General features: G+C 45.4%; 1 protein-coding gene across 2 annotated transcripts in view; it reads right to left on the minus strand.

The window, feature by feature from the left end:
* The window catches only part of GFRA1 (GDNF family receptor alpha 1), a 214722-nt gene that overhangs the window by 129076 nt on the left and 63201 nt on the right, over positions 1-22445 (minus strand). The window lies entirely within an intron of this gene.

Below are 22445 nucleotides of genomic sequence, written 5' to 3' on the forward strand. Positions count from 1 at the left end.
TAGAAGGTCAAGGCAAATGCATTAGGCCAGAGGTTTTTTTAAGGTCTCCCTTCCTGATGAAAGTAAAGATGGGCATAGCTCTCTAGGAGAAGACGAATGCCCCCCAGGGAGGCATTTCAAGCCTGATGGGAGCCCCAGGCAAGGCAGAGAGGGGGACCAGAGCTCAGGAAGGGCAGTGCAGCACAGCAACTGGGAAGCAGCTGAAAGGAGCACTCGTGAGTCAGGCACACACAGAGCTGGTGTGGCACACGAATGCAACAGCATACCCCACCCCCCAGAAAAGCAAGAGAATCACCCATTCAACAGAATAACTGAGCTGCGTTTCTATGAAATGCTCAGTGTCCATTACGACACAGAGCAGGTGAACTCAAAACTTGAGTGGTGTTTGCAATCAAACTTCTAGAACTAAATCCAGTCACCAGACTGCTCCCTCCTCGACCTAGACAGGCGAGGTGAGCCGTGTGTTCTCCTGCTGAAGTTCAAGAAGCGCAGTGGGCTCTGAGGAAGTCAGGTGCGCCCCAGGCCGGCACTCTGCAGACGGGAGATGGAAGGAAGCCAGACCCACAGACCTCTCCAGAGCTCCCATAAAGATGCGGCGCAGGAGCTCTGGTTCCTGAAGAGACATCAGCGATGCTGCCCAGATCCCACCCTCTGCCGGACCTCCTCCACAGGGCAAGTACACCACAAATCCCTCCCCAAACAGAATTATGATCTACCAATCCCCCAAAAGCCATTTACAGGAGGTTCTGAAAGAGAGAAGGAAAGGAGGAGGGGGAAGAGAGAGACAAGGAAGGAAGCTACATCTGACTTTGCCTGGGGGGGGAGCGGGGGGGAAGCCACAAAGCCTTTCCCTTCCTTCCCCTTTGTGCCACTGATGTGTGTCATTTATTTGGTGACAAAGCTCTGAATGTTAATTGAATGCATTAAAGGCATAATAACACAATCCAGAAAATTGTTTTGCTATATTTTTAAACTTCCCGTGTGCCCGGCTACCTACAGCTGAACAAGAACAGGTAAAAAAGATCTCCTTGAAATAAAAACAAGGGAGTGGGAGGGAGGAAGCCGGCACCTACTTGAGAGTTCACCAGGTTCCCGTGGAGAGAAGGGCAACTGCCTGGTGCAAGGCAGTTTGGTACCAATGCAATCGTTTCTGGATAGCTGCCAGCACTAAGGTTAAAAAGCAATATTACAAGGCTTCTATGATGACAGCCTACTGGGAGACATTTGTTGAAAATTGCTTTGCCTATCATTTAGTCAGCAAAAAACCCCACAGTACTAGTTATGCTAGAACTCTGTTGAGTGTGCATCTATAAATGATTCAAATTGTAAGCACATAAAACCCCCACACAGGTAGATGTAATCACCATAAAAGCCTGGAGCCTCAGCTCTGTTCTTTCACATTGATAGGCCGTATAAATTTGCACCATATGTTGCCAAATAAGAAGCATAATTATAAAGAAAGTATATTCTGAGTTTTCAATTCAACTTTCAAAAATGAAATCAGAATGACTTTTTTTTGGCACAAGGCAATAAACTTTTCAGCAGCCACGTTGTGAAAACCTGACGTTCTAAACCATACAGCATCCTACAGCTTGACTTAATTTTCACTGCACCTTTTCACCCTATTAGAAGCGGTGACTTACAAGTGGCCAGGGGAGAATTAGGAGGTTTTACTGGACTGTCTCTTTGAGTCTCCAAATACCTGAAAACATTTTAACGTGAGCTAAAGCACTTAAAAGAAAAATAAAGGTATTTCTGTCCCGGTATTTCAGTGATCGGGGCAGTGTGAACAAGTCAAAGTTAGTTTGTAGTCCACAGAAGGTTGGGAGCTGCCTGCCTAACACTGCAGAGTCCGAATGAATTCCTTCTTTGGGTCCTCAGGGTGACCGAAGGAGTAATTTCATTTCTTAGTGGTTTGGGGCTTTTTGCCGGCCCTGATGTCAAATGCCCTTGCTTTGAATGGGCAGCTCACTCCTTGTCCTCTTGGACCAGGAATATCTATATCAAAACAAAACAAAACAAAACAAAACAAAACAACAACAACAACAACAAAAACCACAAATCCTCGTTCCTACCACAGACCAGGAGTTTGGGTTTGTAGGTTCGGTATCTTGAGGCCTCTTGCCTATGAAAGTGGCTGGGGTCGGCCTGTGCTTGTAGCTCTGCCCCGGGCCCCCAAATGTGAGGGGCAGGCCTGTCCAGGAGCTTCCATCCCATGACCTGCTCTGGCCTCTGGCACTGTTCCTAGCCTTTGCCTTTGCAAACTCAAGTGAGATGGTTCTACCCCTGACAGTCCAGATGACATCAACATCATGGTCTGTGAAAGGTGAAGGAATCGTCCAAGGCAAACACAGCGCTGGCTTTCTTTGCAGGCTGAATTCACAAAGAGTCAAACTGCAGAATGTTGAGCGTCAGAAAAGGCTGCCTCGTGCCTGCTCGCCCAGCAGGAGTCCTCTCTCTCAAAGCTGAGAGGCTCTGTCCCTCCCTCCGGCCTCAGCCTGAGCACATCCCCTTCGGAGCACGATTCAGAAAAATACAGAAAACCATGAGAGTGTGGCTGGGCCCTCCACGGCGCTGAAGTTCCAAACTGGCCAGCCCAGCAAAGAATTATGGGCACCAAAGATAAATAGGGAATAAAAGATGCTTCTCATTGTCAGCCAAGCCTGGGAAACAGAGGCATTCCCAGGGGAATGCTGAAAAGTGCATCTTCTTTTCTTTTTTTTTTTTTAAATGTTTATTTATTTATTTATTTTGAGAGAGACAGAGACAGCATGAGTGGAGTAGGGCAGAGAGGGAATCCCAGGCAGGCTCCACGCTGTCAGTGCAGCGTCCGACGCGGGGTACGAACCCCATGAAACCATGACATCATGACCTGAGCCAAAGCCAAGAGCTGGACACTTAACCGACTGGGTCACCCAGGCACCCCAAGTGCATTTTCTATCCACGCATGCTTTGAAGCAGTCAGGTGAAGGCAGACACAGCTGCCATCTTGGAATCAAATCTATATACTCTTTGGACCCCTCCACCCCCTCTATTTCTCCCCAGCTCTCTTCCACACACATAGCTACGTACCCTCCATTCCCACCCCATGACAAAGAGCTATTCCCTCATCGAGCGAGGAAACCCTATTAGTCAGGCTAATTTTCAGAAGTTACTAAAGTGGCCTAGGAAATGGGAGCCAAGGAGTGTCAAGATTACAAAATAAAAATAGATTTTTTTTTACTATCCAGGCATTTTAAGAGCAATTATGTTGCTGCAGTCATAACAGCCACTTGTGCAAACAGTGGGTTTAGAAAAAGTACAAAAGATTCCTACCACCTCCACACCCACTCCAGGGGCTATTAAAGTTTGGGGAGGGGAAGGAATCAAAAAGGATGTTTTAAGACTTTGGGGTTTTTTGAGTTGATTCTTAAAATCTATTAACATATTCTTTACCATCCAAAGAAAAATAAAACCAAACCTACTTTGGGGAGATGAAGTGAAAAAAAAAAAAAAAAACTACATCTGAGAATAAAAGATAAAGGGTTTCACCAAGCCCCAAGTTCACAGAAATGTCACTAATCCCTCACCATCAATCATATCTGTTTTATATTTTCTTTTTAAAAAAACTTTTTTAATGCTTACTCATTTTTGAGAGAGAGAGACACAGAGAGAGAGAGAGAGAGACACAGAGTGTGAACAGGAGAGGGTCAGAGAGAGAGGGAGACCCAGAATCTGAAGGAGGCTCCAGGCTGTAAGCTATCAGCACAGAGCCCGATGTGGGGCTTGAACTCACTCCTGAAGAGTGAGATCAGACGTGAGCCGAAGTTGAATGCTCAACCGACTGAGTCACCTAGGCACCCCTTGTATTTTCTGATACAGCTAGCAGAGAAGGACTGGTCTCCCAAGAGACACAAACCAGCTTTTGTTGGGAAAATTTTGTGCTCTGCTACCTGAGAAGACAGGCAAAGGGGTACAGACAGTCTCTAAGCCAACTGCAGTTGGGATATTCCTGCATTCAGATCTGCTTTCACATGGTCCTTCCCCTCCCCCCACTCCATTTATCTGTGCCAGTCCTGTCCCAAAGCCAATCCAGAGTCAACAATCTATAAAAAGCAAGCTCATTATAAAGCTTCCAGTGAAGAGCCTTAGAATGGCTAGTGAGTTACTAACAATTTGCTCTCTCTCGACCTGCTGTATATGCAGAAAGTGGTTGCTAAATATTCCCATGAATTTGTTTTACTATTTACAAGTTGGGTCTGTTAGGCAAATCGATGTTGCTGAAGTTGAATGATAAATGAGAGTAGAATACCTAAAAATAACCACAAATTCTTTCCCACCAGAAAGTCAAGAAAACAAAGCCATTTCCAATGAATCATTCCTGACCCAGCTCACCTTTCCAGGTCAGCTTTAAACTACCCCTCTCTGTGGATGAACCCAGTAGACACTATGTTTTCTAATTTATCTTGAAGAAATCGAAAGGGAGTTTGAAAGGTTAATTAAAATTTCTGGTAGAGCTGTTGTAGATATCTACCTAAGGACACAATATTTAGCTGGATCAAGGACTAGAGTTCTGAATAATTAAGTATTCTGGTTGATACAGAATTACCTTATATCCATGGATTACCAATGCTCAATAGTTAGAATAGAAACAAAACCACAGAAAAACTTTTTTTTTTTTGATGATCAACCCTTAGCCTACGGATTCACACATAGCAGGACATCAGTAATTGTTTGCTGCGTGACCAAATTAAGAAGATACTTCAGGGGCACCTCGGTGGCTCAGTTGGTTAAGCTTCTGACTTGGGCTCAGGTCATGATTTCGTAGTCCTTGAGTTCAAGTCGTACGTTGGGTTTTGCGCTGACAGCTCGGAGCCTGTGGCCTGCTTTGGATTCTGTGTCTCCCTCTCTCTCTGCCCTTCCCCTACTGGTGCTCTGTTTCTCTCTCTCTCAAAAATAAATAAACATTAAAACATTTTTAAAAAATTAAAAGGAAGATACTTCAGCATTTAGGAGCACCCCTGAGCCAATGGTAGTCTGATATCCTCTCTCTGTCAATGTCTTCATCTTAATTCCCCAAACAGCCTGAGAACCGCTTCTGAAACTTCTGATTCACTATGGCTTCTGCCCAAATACCCGCAACGGAGACGCAGAAAAGCAGGGGTCGGCAGACTCTTTCTGTAAAGGGCCACATAATGAATGTTCCCAGTTTGCAGTTCACACAGGCTTTGTGGAAACCATTTAACGTGGTCACCGTAGTGCAGAAGCAGCCATAAACGATATTTAAATAAATGGGCGTGGTTGTATTCTAATATAACTTTATTTATAAAAGTAGGTGGCCAGCCAGCAGGCCACAGTTCGTAAACTCCTGCAATGAAATAATATTTTCTTTTCCTTCATGGCCAAGTTTAGAAAACACCTCCCCCATGGAGCCTTCTTCAGTGCATTCTGGAGGAACTCTTTTTTACTTTAAATTTCCCTACTGATTCTGTTCCATCTTTTTTTGTTATACCTTATAGTCAGTCTGAGATATGTGGCCTGCTAGGCACACTGCTAATGTCGTGCTCTCCAAATTGACAGCCCTGTTTGGCATTCTTGCAGAGAGCAGCCTGACTGCCATGTCAGGGGAGCATCAGTGAGGCACTCAGACTCCTCTGCCTGGTTCCCAGCAATTCAGCTCAGACCCCAACTTGCAAACCCTATTCGGGAAAACCCAGGTCTTACCAAAAAAGAAGGTTCCTCTGGGTTCCAATCCTTATTCCCAACTACTTATCAAACAATTTTCCCCACACATACCCCATACTCTTTCCCGGAAGAGTCTGTACAGTCTTTTCTAAGCCATATTTGGTGATGTTTAGCAGCCCACCTCCTCTGATAGATAAGAGCCCTAACCAGCTGCTTGGTTGGCCTGCCCACCATTTATCTACAGACCATTTACAGCCTTGTGGTATTATTCTTTTTTAAAATTTATTCGTTTATTCTTGAGAGAGAGAGAGAGAGAGAGAGAGAAAGCACAAGTGGGAGGGGGGCAGAGACAGAGGGAGAGAGAGAATCCCAAGCAGGTTCTGCACTGTCAGCACAGACCCTGAAGCAGGGCTCAAACCCACAAATCACAGGATCATGACCTGAGCTGACATCAAGAGTCAGAAGCTTGGGGCGCCTGGGTGGCGCAGTCGGTTAAGCGTCCGACTTCAGCCAGGTCACGATCTCGCGGTCCGTGAGTTCGAGCCCCGCGTCGGGCTCTGGGCTGATGGCTCAGAGCCTGGAGCCTGTTTCCGATTCTGTGTCTCCCTCTCTCTCTGCCCCTCCCCCATTCATGCTCTGTCTCTCTCTGTCCCAAAAATAAATAAACGTTGAAAAAAAAAAAAAAAAGAAGAGTCAGAAGCTTAACTAACTAAGCTACCCAGGTGCCCCTTTTCTTATACTTTTCTTATCTTCCTCATAGAAATGGAAACTCCTTGAGGGTCAGGTCAGTGTTTGACTTCCTTTTTCTTAACATAGCACACCCACGTTGTGCCTCACACAGTGCCTGGCACATAACAGATGCTCCATAACATTAAATGGATGAATGACTACGTAATCATCTTGCCCAAGTAACCCGCCTTCCTTTAGTATTTTTAATCTAACAGGAAAGGCCTCCCTCTCTCTATTCGTTTCTTATTGTTACTATAACAAATTACCACCTTACTAGTGTAACACAACACAAGTTTATTATCTTATAGTTTTAGAGCTCAGGAGTCCTCAAATCCAAGTGTCAGCAAGGCTGTGTTCCTTCTAGATTTTCTAGGAGAGAATCCTTTCTCAGCTTCTAGAGGCCACCTGCATTCCTTGGTTTGTGGTCTTGGCTGGATCTTCAAGGCCAGAGGCATAGCATCTTCAAAGCTCTCTCTCTCTCTCTCTGTCTCTCTCCTATCTTCTTCTGTCATTGCATCTACTTCTCTCTCTTTGACCCTTCTGCGTCCCCATTATAAGGACCTCTGTGACCGCATGCAGCCCACCCAGATGATTCAGGATAATCTTCCCAAATCAAGATCCTTAACTCACTCACATCTGCAAAATCCTTCTTCCCATGCAACATAACATATTTACAAGTTGCAGGGATTAGTATGCATACACCTTTGGGGGGCCCTTATTATGCCAACCACACTTACGTTTAAGGAATGGGGGGTGGGGTGGAGACAAACAGACAGACATTACAGTTTCTGAAGAAGAGGTGCACCAAATCCAAGCCAATCGCAACTGGGGATCCCTACCAACAGAAAGAAGGGCAAGGAACAGCACACTTAGAAACTTGCCAAGTAAGGCTTGAAAATCTCCTCCAAAATTCAAATTGACTTTTCAGAAACCCACATATCGCCACTGCAAATAAGAAGTGACAGAAATCACAGTCCTGAGCTGTTCCAAAAACGTTGGCAGAATCAGGGTGACTGATACTTTGTCCAGAGTGGGTCTAAACACACATGCCATCCTGAGCTATGTCATGGGGGAGGCAGTGACTGAGGACAGGCTTAAACTCTAACTACGAAGGAAAGATATACGTTGGGGGAAAGACTGTTTTGCGGAAAACAGTTTTGTGTGCCAAAGCAGAAGTGGTTGGAAACCAGCATTACACAGAATGATAGACTGTACAGGATGGGTCTTCAAGATGATGCCAAACCCCCTCACTTTAAGGGTGAGAAACTTCAAGCATCAAAACTGACCTTCCCAACATCGCATAATAATTAGGCACGGTGCCCAAAAAAGTCCCCATGCCCTCTGAATCCCCGTCCACTATGACATGAATTTTCTACTTTGTATCTACACTTTTTGCAGATTTCAGAACCACCACACTTTAGTGACTCTGGAAAATATAAGGTAAAAAAAGGATCGAATATACTGTGGATCCACTCAAACGCATACGCTGTGACTGGACAGCCCGGGGCCTCCTTTAACAGAACAGAATGCTGATATATACCTTCAGAGTGGCCACATATGTAATCGTTTCTCTAAATTCTATACAGCAGGCCCTTTTTTAGAACTGCCTTCGCTGCAAGGCTGGAAGTCATCCATCCATCCACAAATTCATTCAAACATCTATTAAATACCTACTGTGTTCCAGGTGCTGGAGATAAAAGATAAAAGATGGCTCCCGCCCACAAGAAGCTGGTCCTCTGAGGAGGGCAGCAGGAAAACCATTCTGCTGACCCTAATGCCACATCCTACTTCCAGCCCAGACTGGCAGCACCACGCCTGATGATTTGCTCGTTTTATTTAGCCAAAGGGACTGCGAATGACCTTTTAGCTTTTTCTGAAAGCCAGATTCATCCTCCTCTAACGAAGATAAGCACCAGGAGAGGGTATTAGAAAGCCTATACTCTATACCATCTTTTTTTTTCCCTTAAGAACCAAGCTTTATTTATTTATTTATTTATTTATTTATTTTAATTTTTTTTTCGATGTTTTTATTTTATTTTTGGGACAGAGAGAGACAGAGCATGAACGGGGGAGGGGCAGAGAGAGAGGGAGACACAGAATCGGAAACAGGCTCCAGGCTCTGAGCCAGCAGCCCAGAGCCCGACGCGGGGCTTGAACTCACGGACCGCGAGATCGTGACCTGGCTGAAGTTGGACGCTTAACCGACTGCGCCACCCAGGCGCCCCAAACCAAGCTTTATCTATTTGCAAAAAGAAAAGAAAAGAAAAGAAAAGAAAAGAAAAGAAAGAAAGAAAGAAAGAAAGAAAGAAAGAAAGAAAGAAAAGAAAAGGGAAAGAAAAAGTTGGTGCAAGGACAACATTAACTCCCTTTGGTAAAAAGTGTAATAAATGTCTTGTATGTCTGTTCATAGGTACCAAATCTGAACCACATACAAGTATGGAACACAGGAAGCTAGAGCAGTTATGCTAGCTTCCTAACCAAAGCATATTTCTTTTAATAAAAAACTTACAGTATGTACATTACGTACACACACAAAAAAAGAAAAGCCAAGTTAAAACTGTGTGTGTGTGTGTGTGTGTGTGTGTGTAAGGGTATAGTGTGTGTGTGGAGATGTGTGTGCATCAGAGAGTGAAGCTGCCGGATGCACCAGAGCAAACTAATTAAGAAGTAGGTACAAAGCAGGTCCACAGGAGCTAAAAAGGATAGACTGATCAGAACTTGTCGAGGCTGAGAACCAAGGAGACGAGGAGAGAGTAAAGGGTAGGCAGCAAGGGACTCCTCAGGAAGCAAACCCACAAGCCAAGCTTCAGGTCCAAGAAAATATCTAACAGGTGATCCAGATGTGCTAAAGTGACTGGGGTGGGGTGGGGGGGACACCAAATCGGGGGGGGGGGGTTGGCGGGGGAGCAGAGAGAGGAAAGAAGCAGCAACTAGAGTTCATCTGAGCGTGAGCCTTCCCCCGTCAATGCAATTCCATCCGTTCGAGGTGTGGACGGCATTGGTTCCCTCATGGGAGGTCAGGCCCGGGAGACTCTGGTGTTCACTTTGCTGCACGTCTCTGTGCTTGCGTGGCTTTCCTTCCCCTGCAGGGCAGGCTAATACCCAAAAACCCGTGTAAAAACCTCAGCTCTGGTTTGGTAAGGTATAACACTTTTTATTTCAAAAACAGACTGTAAAGATACTAAGGATAACCTTTTTAAAATAACAACAAAACTTCTGTGATGTGGTAAAATAAACTTGACCTAGAGCACCAGAAAGCCCGAGTTTGAATCCTGACTCTTCCAAATGTGTGATCTGGGGCAAGTTAATAAACTTCTTTGGGGAACTATTTCATCAACCAGAGATGGAGACAATTTGGATCTCACAGGGGTCATTAATTTAACATACACTGAGCACTTATGATGTGTCTGGCACTATGCTCGACATAGGGATGGAGGGATGATAAGGACAGAAATGCCCTTGCTCTCATGTAGTTTATGTTCTAGTTGGAGAGACGGGCAAGGAATAAGAAAAAAAAAAAAAAACACGGACAAAGTAATTTCAGATAATATTGAGTACTGTATTAGTTTCCTAGGGCTTCTACAACAAAATATCATAAACTTAGAGGCTTAGAACAACAAAAATGTATTTTCTCACTATTATGAAGGCCAGAAGGCTACAAAATTAAGGTATCAGTAGGACCACATTCCCTCTGAGGGTTCTAGAGAGGAATCCTTCCTTGCCTCTTCCAGGTTCAGGTGGCTTCAGGCTTGTGCCTGGAATGTTCCACTGGCTGCCTCTGGCTTTACGTGGCTTTCTCTCTGTGTCCTCTCTTCTTGTAAGGACCACCAGTCATTGAATTTAAGACGCACCCTAAATCCAGGATGATTTCATCTCAAGGTCCTTCACTAACTCTGTTTCCAAACGTGGTCACATTCTGTGGTTCCAGGTAGGCATGAATTTCAGGGGCATGCTCTGAACTACCTGTTTTACGGAAGTGCTATAAAGAAATCAGATGAGAAAATGAGGGGGCATGTCTGGGGGCTACATCTTTAGCGAAGGTTGCCAGGGAAGGCATCTCTGAATGCTTACAAAGAGTAGCAGCCACAGGAGGACTGTTCCGGGGTGCCGAGCCATGAGTGAGCTCAGATGATGGGCCCAAGAATCCAGATGGAGGCCTGAGGAGGTGACTGAGCAAGGTGAGGGGGAGACATAGTGAGAAGAGAGACCAGCAACCACCGGGGCTCTGGGGCCACATCACTAGAGCTGGACGTCCTAAAGGACCTCAGGAACTAGTATGCATCACCTCCTTGGAGAAGGAGCCAAAGGGCTCAAGGGTTGAACTTGTAATCCGCCCACCAGAGAGAGTGGGTGGCCCAAGCTCAGGCAGCCCTAAACCACAGCCAGCCTCTATTCCAAGAGTCCGCTAATTTATAAGTCTCTCTTCTCCCAACCCCCTGCCCCCTCACAATGCAGGTGGTTTCCTGATGCAGGATATTAACTTTCAGCCACTGGAGGACCCTAACTTCCATACTGGCCTAAAAGGTTTTGTCAGGTTTGGATAAGCCTCAGATAAGGAGCTGAACTTTTGCAGGCTTATGAGAACAGCATCTCCAATCCTTCCGAGATTCGCTCATCACGAACCTTAATCCATCTCAAATAAAACCTGTGCGTACAGTCGTGCTCTCCCACCATGGCTGTTTAACAAGGAAAAAGAACAGCTTTGTCTGTTCTGCAGAAGCCTCCTCTGTTTACACTGTGCCCGTGGATTTAATTTCTGAGATTTACATTTTAATTCTTTACGATATTCAGGAGATAAATGGATAGAGAGGCCCCTGGTGAGGCCTGGGTCTTTCCTGGAAAACCTTACCTGCGTTGCTTTCCTCTCTCTCAGACGTGTTTCTTTATCTTGCCAAATGTAATCTGATTTCCTTCTCCACTCTCCTTGGGATTTCCTCTCCCCTGCCAGCCCCTTACTCTCGTCTCTGCCCCATAAGGCTCTCTCTTCCTTTGGCCTCCCACGTTGCTTGGTCATCTGCCGTGACTGAATAGTATCCCACCAAAATGCACGTCTACCCTGAACTTCATCATGTGAACTCCTTTGGAAAGAGGGTCTTTGTAGACGTCATAAAGTTAAAGTGGGTTCATGTCGGATTAGGCTGGGCCCTAAATCCAAAGGCTGGTATCCTCATGAGAAAGTACACAGAAAAGACACACAGGGAAGAAGCCATGTGACCATGAAGAGAGGGATTAGAACAACATAGCTGCAAGGGAAAAAGCCAAGGATTGCTGGGGCCTCCAGAAGCTGGAAGAGGCAAGGAAGCATCTTCCCCTAAAGCCTTTGGAGAGAAAATGGTCCTACTGATACCTTGATTTCAGACTCCTAGCCTCCAAAACCATGAGACAATAAATCTCTATTGTTTTAAGCCACCAAGTTTGTGGCCATTTGCTACAACAGCTTCAGGAAACTAGTAGAGTGTCCGGAGGCTGTCCTCTCCCATCTCCCACCTGGAGCCCTGGAACCCTGAAGCCAGACCCCAGGCCCTGCCTCCTCCTCTGGGGCGGTCCAACGCCTGACTGGCCTCTGCATTTATGGCTAATGAGGCCATGTGTTCTCTGTTTATAGGAAGGATCTCAACTGGGATCTCTCTTTTTTTTTTTTCTTTCAACATTTTATTATGAAGATTTCAAGCATACAACAAAGTTGAAAGGATTTACAATGAAAACCCATGTAGCTGCCACTTACATTAACAATTAACCTTGTCCTCTACTTGCTTTTTCACAGATTTGTCCCTCTGTCTTTCCCTCTCTCCATCCGTCAACACATCTTTTCGGGGTTTTTTTAGATGCATTTCAGAATAAATCGCAAACACTGGTGCACTTGTCTCTGAATACTTCAGTGTGTACATCATTAGCTGGAACTTAATATGTGTTTTCCAGTCTTCTCCTTTTAAAGAAAAATTTACATACAGTGAAATGCACAAATGTTACGTGTACATTCTCTTGAGTTTTGACAAATGCACACATCTGTATAGGCCAAACCCCCATCAAGACAGAGTATTACCATCAGCCCGGGGAGTTCCCTCCTGCCTCTTTCCGAGTCAGCCTTCACTCTCCTTTCCCCAGAGGCAACCAATGTTCGGAATTTTGTCCATCACAGTTTAGTTTTAAGGGTTTCATATAAATGGAATCATACACAGTGCCCTCTTTTGTGAAAGGCTTCTTTCACTCAGCCCAACATTTCCAAGATGCATCAATGTTGCATGTATCAACACGTTGCTCATTTCTGTTTTCGAGTGGTATTCCATTCTGCAGGTATAGTAACTGTCCTTTCTCCTACTGATGGGCACCTGGGCTATCTTCAATCTTTGGCTATATGCATAAAGCAGCTATGAAGACTTGGGTTCATGAGTCTTCTTGCTGGACATATGCTTTCATTTCTCTGGGGTTTGGCCGGGACGTCTTGTGTGATAATGGCGCTGTCTATCCTGATCCTTTGGAAAGCCCAACGCAGTCTCCTGGTCCCCCCAGGATGTACGATGGGGTCATTGAGAATTCAGCACGAGTCCAACTGCCTGTGTCTGAACTCAGATTCAGTCCTTCTCTAACTACGAGACCTTTTACAAAGTAAAATTACTTAAGCTTTCTGAATCTATTTTAGTGGCTAAAAAATGGGGGTAACAATGGAGATAAATGAGCATGTGAACCTTGGAGCATTATTCTGGGGAAGAAGTGAGTTCATGTACGCACCTGCACAAGCCAAGTAAGGAGAGGCCATCTTTATCCTCTGATGCCCAACACCCAGCACAGACAGTTTTATCACATGCCCATACATGCTATTTCTCTGCTCAAGAAATTACAATGGTTTTCTTGGGTTTCCTAGAACAAGTTTAACTTTGCCGCCTAGATTTTAAAACCATTGCGCAAGTCACCTAAAATATCAAGCTGATTTTTTATGGACTGGAATTTTATCAGTTCAGGGATACAACATTCACTGTGCTGATCAGGAATGGTCATTGGCTGATGGGTCACCTTTGAGTAACAAAAGAAGTAATGAAATGAATAATAAAAAATGGGAAAAGTCAATAACCAATACTATTCATTTGATAGACAAAATTTTCTCAATCATACGGGAGTGCCAGGGAGCATCAGAAAATAAAGAGGTTCTTGGCAATCAACAGATAGTGAAGGCTCCATAATTGGCCCAACCCAGAGCCTGTCAGGTTCACTGCCCCCTCAACATCCATATACACAACACCATGCTTGCATTTGTCTCCACCTCCATCCACATCGTCCTCCCAGACCCCACCCACCCATGCACCTGCCCTCGTTCTGCCTGCTCAGATCTTCTGCTTCCTTCAAAACAATCTCCAGCTCCACTATTTCAGTTGTTTCCCCTTTCCCAGGGACCCTCATCCTCTTTGACTGCCTCCTACACTGGGAGAGGACAGCACCCACAGGTCCACAGACTGACTGGCCTTGGGTCTCCAGTGAAATCACCAGCTCTTGGAAGGTAGGGACAGTATCTCAACTTTATTAAAGAACCTGGACAGTCACACATAAAAGCAACACAGACACGTGCACGTGCACACACACGCACGCCCCCCCCCCCACACACACATACCCAGACATACACAAAATGCGAATTCCTTTGAGCCTTGTTATTTTGTTCCACTTTCTTGTGTCAAACACCTACTGAGCACTTACTATGTGGTAGGGATTGAAAATAAAAGGAATGCTCCTTTCTCTCTAGGAGCTCAATCTGGTGTGGGAAGACAGATGCTAAATAGGTCATTACGACAACATGAGAGAGTGCTGACAGAGGGAACAGTGGGACGGTCCAGAGTGGAAGGCAGAATTCCCCACCCAAAAGGGTGGGAGTGAGTTACGATAACCTAGCAGTGAGGATTTAGGCTGAATTTTGAAGAGTAAGCAGAAGCAGGGACACATCTAGGAGGGGAAGTGGGTAGCACCTTCTCAATGATTTCTAGGTAAAATGTCACAATCGTTGCGAATATTGTGTTAACGAGACATTAGAGGACCATGTGAAAAGGAGAGCCCACTGCTCACACATACACTGGAGGCATCAGCATCAGGATGAACACCCACAGCACCTACTCCTGGGCCAGCCACCATGATGGCAGAACCTGGGTAGTTTTCTGAGTGTAAGGAGCAGAGCAGGACAAGGCTTGCTGAAAAGAGGAGAAAATACTCTAAATAGAGCAATCAACAGATCCAGAGGCACAGAGGTGCGATGGGCATTTTGAAGAGTAGAGGTCAATCTGGTAGAGGCTTATGGAGATGAATGGGACCAGATGGGGGAGGGGTGCCAAGAAATGATCAAGGAGGTCTGGCTTAGTGTTCCCTAGAAGAAAGATGCTTGTCAGTTAGTGCCCAGATCCAGCCATCAGCCTAGGAACATGTCACCAAATCCACTGTCAAGTATAAAGAACACATCTCTATCAGCTCACAAACTACATCCCAAAAGAGTGCTTCAGCTATGAAGAAATATATGTAAATAAGTCAACTACAACTGTTTGTATGTTCCATGGCTTGCGACAAGCCAGGTTCCAAAAACAAATGAATGAAGCTTCCTGACTTTTTGGGGTTCACAAGCCCCCCACTCCTTGACTGCTGGGCTAGAGAGGACCAGGTGCACCAGAGGTAGCAGGAGAGCATTAGCAAATGGTCACCAGCTGTCTTCATAGGTGCCCCCATTGGCCAGTTGATGAAAGTGGCTGTCACGGGCAAGGCTCCAAGTTAGAACATTTCCTGTGCCTGGAGGGGACAGTGCACTAGCCCAGGCATCTGGGAAGGGGCATCAGAGAGAGAAAGCTAGGGGAAATTGGCAGGTGGATGCAGCCCAAAGAGATAAACAGGCTTAACGTCTCATGAACCTCATGCCCAAATGGAAAACACAGCCTCAAATCTGTCCCCAGAACAAACTCAGCAATTTTAAGGACTGGTCTATCTTGTACCCCAAAAGCAGCAATCAATCAAGGAAGGTACAGGGGACTTTAAGTACTCAACAGCTAGAATATTATAAACAGATCAGTTGTTTCATCCTTGGCCTGCTCAGGCTATGGGAGAAAGTACAAATGTCTTAGCTCAGAAACAAGGCACTCTTCAATCAGCCTCCACTCTAGAAAACACAAACCAACTTAGAAGCTTGCAGAGCTAGAACTAGCCATGAAGTCATGACAGAAAGCTTGGGTCTGATGTGTAAGCACAGAGGCACCATGATGGACTGATTGCTTGTGTCTCCTTCTCAAATTCATACATTGAAATCTTAACCCCAATGTGATGGTATTAGGAAGTAGGACCTTTGGGAGATGGTTAGACCATGAGAATAGAGTCCTTATGAACGGGATTAGTACCCTTATTAAAGGACCCCGGAAAGCTCCTTCCCTGCTTCTGCCATGTGAGGACAAAGCAAGATGATGGCTATCTATGAACCAGGAAATGGGCTCTCAGCAGACACAGAATCCACCAGCACCTTGATCTAGGATTTCCAGCCTTCAGAACCATGAGAAATAAATGTTTATTGCTTGATCCCCCACAGTTTATGATATTTATTATGGCAGCCCAAAGTAAGACATGTACTCAATAACCTCACCTCTCTGCACCTGTGTCATCATGTTGGGCCTTGGGAAGGGTCAAGGATTTGTGACTGTGTCCCCCCTGGGGTATTCAAAAGCCCATGGACAGCATATTACTGCCAACAATCAGAACAGCATACTGCAGGACCAGAAATCAAACTACCTAGGTTCAAAATCCTGACTCAGGAGTTTCACCTTGGGAGTGGGAATGTACGATGAGCAAAGGAAGGAGGCTAGGATGATCCATGTGGTAATGGATTAGAGTCAGAGACTTCAGTAAGAACTGAGGCTTAACACAGATACACCTTGTTACAACTAGAAACAGATATGCGTACATCTGTGGGTTAAAATGCACACTTGTATTTCTTTGTTCTGTGACCTGAGAGGGCCTAAAAGAAATGGCACTCCAGTAGCAATGAGCACACCTAGCTCCCAGATCTTGGTTTCTAATATCACCCTCCATCTTCTTAAAGAAATGGCTGAATCTGGGACAAGGGTGAGAAATAAACAAGGTGAGCCTGATGCATCTTACAGTATCAGAAAATATTGCAGAAGTGCTCAACCAAAAATTGACAGGGATATGTCAAAGGGGCACAAGAAGCCTACCGGAAAGGCTCCCAGTGGCCAAAGCAAGAAATTAAATAAAGCTGTACTGCATTATAACCCAAGGTAGAAAATAAATATGCATGACTTAATATCAATCTAAATAAATGATGGAATAAATTAATAAATGAAGGATAAGAGACGAATCTCCTATGCAAAAGTATAATTTATGTAGTTTCTCTCCCCTCGATGACATGGAGCCTAATTCCCCACTCCTTAACAGTAGGCTATGGATAGATTTCCTTCTAGAGCACACTATGGAAGGGAGTAGGGAAAGTAACCTTACAGCGGAGAAGCTCAACAAACACTACTTCAGCCAAGTGATAAAGATCAACATCATTAGTCATAGATCATGTTGATGGTAGATGCCTTTTATATGATGTGATGCCAATGGCACTTTCCTTCTGTGATCTTCCCCAAATCCATAACCTCAGTCTAATTGTGAGGGGAGAAAATCACATAAAGCCCAAGAGAGGGGCATCCTACGATATATTCCTTAAAACACCAGTACTCCTCCAAGCTGTCAAGGTCATCAACAACAAGGGAAGTCTTGGAAACTGTCACAGCCAAGATGAGCCTAAGGAGACATGACAACCAGATGTAATGTGGTCTCCTGGACAGGATCCCAGAACAGAAAAAGGACATTAGGTAAGACACAAAAATAACAAGGGAATCTGAATAAGCTATGGACTTCAGTGAATAATAATGGATCGGTATTGGGTCATCAATTGCAACAAATGTGCCATACTAGTGTAAGACATTAAAAACAGGGGAAATAGAATGTGGGGTATATGTGACTTCTCTGTGCTATCTTCACAAAGTTTCTGAACGTCTAAAACTGTTCTATAGAATAAAGCCTCTCAATTAAAAAAAATAATTGGCTCTACCGCTCACTAGTTCTAGAACTGTCACTGGGTTGATTCCACTCTGTGCCTCAGTCTTCTCCTCCATAAAGTGGGATTTTTATACTTCATAAAATTGGAGGGCATAGGCTATGAGAACATGTATGCAAAGTTCCTGTTCCAATGCTTGGAATACAGGAGGTACACAAATGTGGCATAATTATTATTACTATTACCATCGTTGTTATCTCAATAAAATAATAATTTAAACTTATTAGCAACCATCTCAACAGAAGGATCTAAAAGTTTCCTTTTACTGATGCGGCGGTTTTGAAACACAAGTTACTGGGAGGAAAGCCTCTAAAACTTCACCCCAAACTCATGCCCTGGGATTGCAATGGACGCAAGATGCATCTGTTACAAAGACCCACCTATCCCAAGGTCACCTGGCAGGAAACAGGCCACCTTCCATAGCCCACACCGAATATGATAAAGCATCCCAGATAATGTGATTATTTAAATATGGTTATCCTTGCCCTCATACGCCGCACACATACACACAAAGTGAATCCATGTAAAATTAAATGGTAACATTGTTCAGTTGGTGCTGGAGAGGCGGATGCATTTCCAGAACGTACAACTCAGAATATTCCACTGGTTCTGGAAAGAATGGGAAATAATATACATACACAGTAAACATTAGCATACGGGAAATGTGAAACAGCCACTTTCCACCATAAAAATGTTAACGCATTTTTCTCATTTGCTAGTTAACTGACAACTTGGAACTTTTACCTGGAAACGGTTAACAATAAATTTAATTTATTCACCCAAATCCCACACTCACAAAGAAAACAATATTTCATGACGTGTAACATTACTAGGGGAGCCATAATTCACGGCTCAAGGGTCAGAGCTTCAGAATAGATGGGTTTTCTGAGGTGGCTGGGAAAACCTAAGATCCAGCCTCAGCAGTTTGCCCAAGAGTTTGAAATACGCATAAGAGCTCAAGTCAAGCACATTATAAATGGCAGAGGTATCCGTCACCACAAGCCCACCCCAACAATTACCAGGCTTGGCTGGGCTGCCAGAAACCAAACTATGATTTATTGTTCTCTTCAAATTAGTAAAAGCAATGCCATCCATCGTGAATTCCAGAGCTGATGCTCCAAACTGGCCGTGTGAGTAGGCTCCACTTCTGAAGCCACAGTTCTCTGAACCTTAATTCTCAGCCACTAGGGAAGCCTCTGCATTCACCCAAGTTCTTTAGATAACGGTCGTTAACCTGCAGTATGGGATATTTCTGCACTCTATTAACTCAAATCCACGTAAAACCCCTCAAGATAAAGCATCCTCAGGAAGCCACGTGGGGTCAAGGATTCTTCCCAACTCCTTCATTTTACAGGTGGAAATATTGAGGTTATAGGGCAAAGCAAGTGGCTCAATCGCCCCCACAAAGGCAATCCTGTTGGGAGCCAAATCGAGGTCTCCTAAGCATTTAACACATAACTATGTGATACCTATGATACACATGTATACGTACACTGGAGAAAGGTGGCTTTTTAAAAATCTAAAGATATGTATAGGAGCATGTTCACGATGCCCTTGATGAGCAAAACCTGCACAGCCTGAAGGAGAGGAGGTGTCAGTTATGGGCATGTTACTCCCCACAGGTAAAGCGAGCAAAAAATGGGACACTCAGTGGAGGCAAGCTCGCCGGGAATAGGGTCGCAGAGACCCACTAAGGGGAATGCTTAGGGCCTGTGGGCAGACCCCCCCCACCACCACCACCACCTCAGCCCCACCTGAGCCTGCTCAGTGCTCAGCCCTGGTCCCGGTTTTAACTTCTCACACACTGTCCTTATGCATTTGCATAACAACCAGTATGGCAATTTTTAATGGAAACAGGACCCCACCACTGTTTTGCTTAAAACCCACTGCTGACTTCCTTCCTCTGATCTCCAGACTACATTCCTGCCCTCTTCTCGCTGTTCATTTCACACGACGCTCTTCCTCACTTGTGAGCTCCAGCCACACCGGTTTCCTTCTGGAACACTGGGGTGTTCTTGGCCCATCGGGGTTCCTCCACATCCTCCAATAGCTGGTCCTTCTGGGCACTGTCTAACCGCCCCGTCCAGCCCTCCTGGCCACCAGCACACCATCTGTCTTCACCACACGCATCTCTCAGAATTTATGTTGCTCGTTTATTGGCATGCTGAGCGCCAGTGCCCCCCAAGCTAGACTGTAAGTTCCATGAGCAGAGAGCCTTCGCTGTCGTGTCCGTCCCCTTATCCTCAAGGTCTAGAAAGTGCCTGGCACACATATACCGTTCGCTGGAAAAACAAGTGCACTATGTTTGAGAGGTATCAAAAATTACTTGAGCCGAAAGAAAAAGCTCGTAAATAGCAAGATCGCAGCTCCAGGTGAGAACCGAGCAGGAGGAAACGCTCTGCCTCCTCGGGCTCAGAGTCTATCAGGGACTTCAGTTCACAGCACAGAGCAGAGAATTAACTCGATGGTGAAGTCTTTATACTGTGCCCACTTACGCTTTCAAATGCCCTGCTGAGTGGCATTGCTCTGATTTCCAAGCCACTCACTCAGTTTCTGTTCAATTTCAGATTCAAGGTTGAGCTTTTAGAGGAGTATTCAAAAGGTGCTTCAGTAACTTCAAATGAGGCGTGTGTGCGTGTGTGTGTGTGTGTGTGTGTGGTCCTGGCTTCATTATTAAACGATTGATATGAAAGTGCTCTAAAACTCAAGATTCTAGACACGTGTGCACATACAGCATTTTCAATTGCATCTGATGTTGGGAAGGCAGTTCTATGGCACTCTGGAATTTCTGAGAGCCATCCAGGGGCACACGGGCTCTGCTGTCCACAGAGAACATGGGTCAATTAAGCCTCCTTGAAAATGTAGCCCCGTGGCCCTGGAACTCATCTAGACAGAAGGCCCAGCTGCGGGCCCACTGGTCCTTGACAGTTCCCCATGCCCTGTGGTCTAACCGCCACAGCAAGGGGCTTTTACGGAAGAGAGAAATGTAACGAGCTATAAAATGGCACAGGGGCGGGGGAGAAACACGTCCCCACGTGCACACAGCACGGACACCGCAAAGAAAGGCCCAGCGGTAGCTGCTGAGCCATCACCTACTATAACAAGATTGATCTGTAGTGAAATAAAAGATAATGCAATCCAGGGGAAATAACTTCGGTTTCCTCTGAGAATGTCTGATGTTGTCAACTTGTGAGGCCACTTCCCTCTTCAGCCCGCCACGGTGCACAGCGGCCCAAACAGGCAGGCCCTCCTCGGAGCAGCCAGGCCTCACGCACTCACCGCCGGAAGAACACAATGGCAAAGCAGCGTCTCCCGCAGCTGCCCGTGACTCCTCAGGCACCGCCTGGACGCCCACGGCATGGTCAGGAGGCCAAAGACACCCAGAGTTCCCACCGTGTGTGTAGATGGGGCCTCAGCGACGACGCGGTGGTTTCTGTTCATCTGAAGCCACGTAGCTTTCTGGTTGTCTATTTCAAGCACCATGCTTGGCCCCCCGTGTTTCAAATTAATGGTACAATTCTGGAACAGAGTTTCAACCACAGGAGACATTGTGCAGTCACGTTTTTGACTATCTCTAAGACACAGAACCCTCTGTCTTGGTTTGATGTGACTGTCACCAACACATTTTTTCAAGTTTATTTATTTTGAGAGAGAGAGAGAGAGAGAGAGAGAGAGCGCATGAATGGGGGGAGAAGCAGAGAGAGAGGGAGAGGGAGAGAATCCCAAGCAGGCTCCACCCTGCCAGCACAGAGGGTGATGCAGGGCTCGAACTCACAGACTGTGAGATTATAACCTGAGCTGAAATCCAGACTCTGACACTTAACCGACTGAGCCACCCAGATGCCCCATCCAACACCTTTTAACTGTCACATTTTACTGAGCATTAATTTCATTGGCAGAATGGCCGGAAGCAAAGGTAAGGAAGGGGCACCAGCTGGTGGGTTCTTTGCTACCATTTCAGAGAAATGTCCCTCTCCACATGTAACGGTCCTGTAAGGCCGGAGCCATGTAAATTATTCACAAAAGCAAGTTCAATTCTCTGCCTTCGAAATCCTGGTAATATCTTACACAGGAGCTGCCGCCCACCATCACGCAGGGCAACGGGCAGCTAGCAGCTTCCGTCTCTGGAAGATGCTATTAAGTCCCGATAGCCAGTGATTTGCAGATGATTATAACTTTTGCTCTGCATATCATTGCTACTGACAGGCAAATCCCATCAATCAAATGGAATGACTGATTATAAAAGGAGCCAAACTTGACAGAGGTAGCCTAATAAGCCGTTTTTTATACCAACCATGACAACCGACAATGCTCACAATCGTTCGAAGAAAAGCCAGTTCTGCTACAAGCCTTTTCCCTCCCACTCTCCGGTGGCCTCAGCCCTCATGATCCAGAAAGACTTCCCAAATGCAAGCGCCTCGTGTCTCAAAAGGAGAAATGCAATTCAGCGTCGGCTGGCGAGTGGACTCAAGCTCAGGCAAAAAAAAAAAAAAAAAAAGGAAAGAAAACCTCTTTTCCTCCCAGAGCGTCACCGTGAACCCCCAATTTGTCAAGGAAGAAGACACACTGCACCGAGGGGCCCCGACAACAGGGCTCCCACTACATCAACAGTCACGGCACCTTTTCAATTTTGCTCATCTCTTAGTCTCTAGCCAAATGGAACTTATTACTTATAGCTTGTTGGGATTTATGAATTATTTATAAAAGTAGGTCTGTGACTCCAGAGTCTTAAAAGACAAACACAACAGTCCCCTCATTGTTACCCACAACGGCGCTTCTATCAGAGAGAGCAGGCAGACATTCTCCATAACACACGCTGCATGTTTGGGCTGAAATAATCGTTGTGAAAATATCAAGCCTGTAAGATTATTCGGAAGCTATTTATGGGATGCCTAGATGTATTTTTAAACCGGTGTCTTTTATTCCGAGCCAGCCTTGGATTCAAGAAAGACATAGCAAACACACGTGCCACAAACGT

Source organism: Herpailurus yagouaroundi, unplaced genomic scaffold (genome assembly GCF_014898765.1).
Source record: "Herpailurus yagouaroundi ecotype Mexico unplaced genomic scaffold, PumYag 163, whole genome shotgun sequence".
Classification (NCBI taxonomy): Eukaryota; Metazoa; Chordata; class Mammalia; order Carnivora; family Felidae; genus Herpailurus; species Herpailurus yagouaroundi.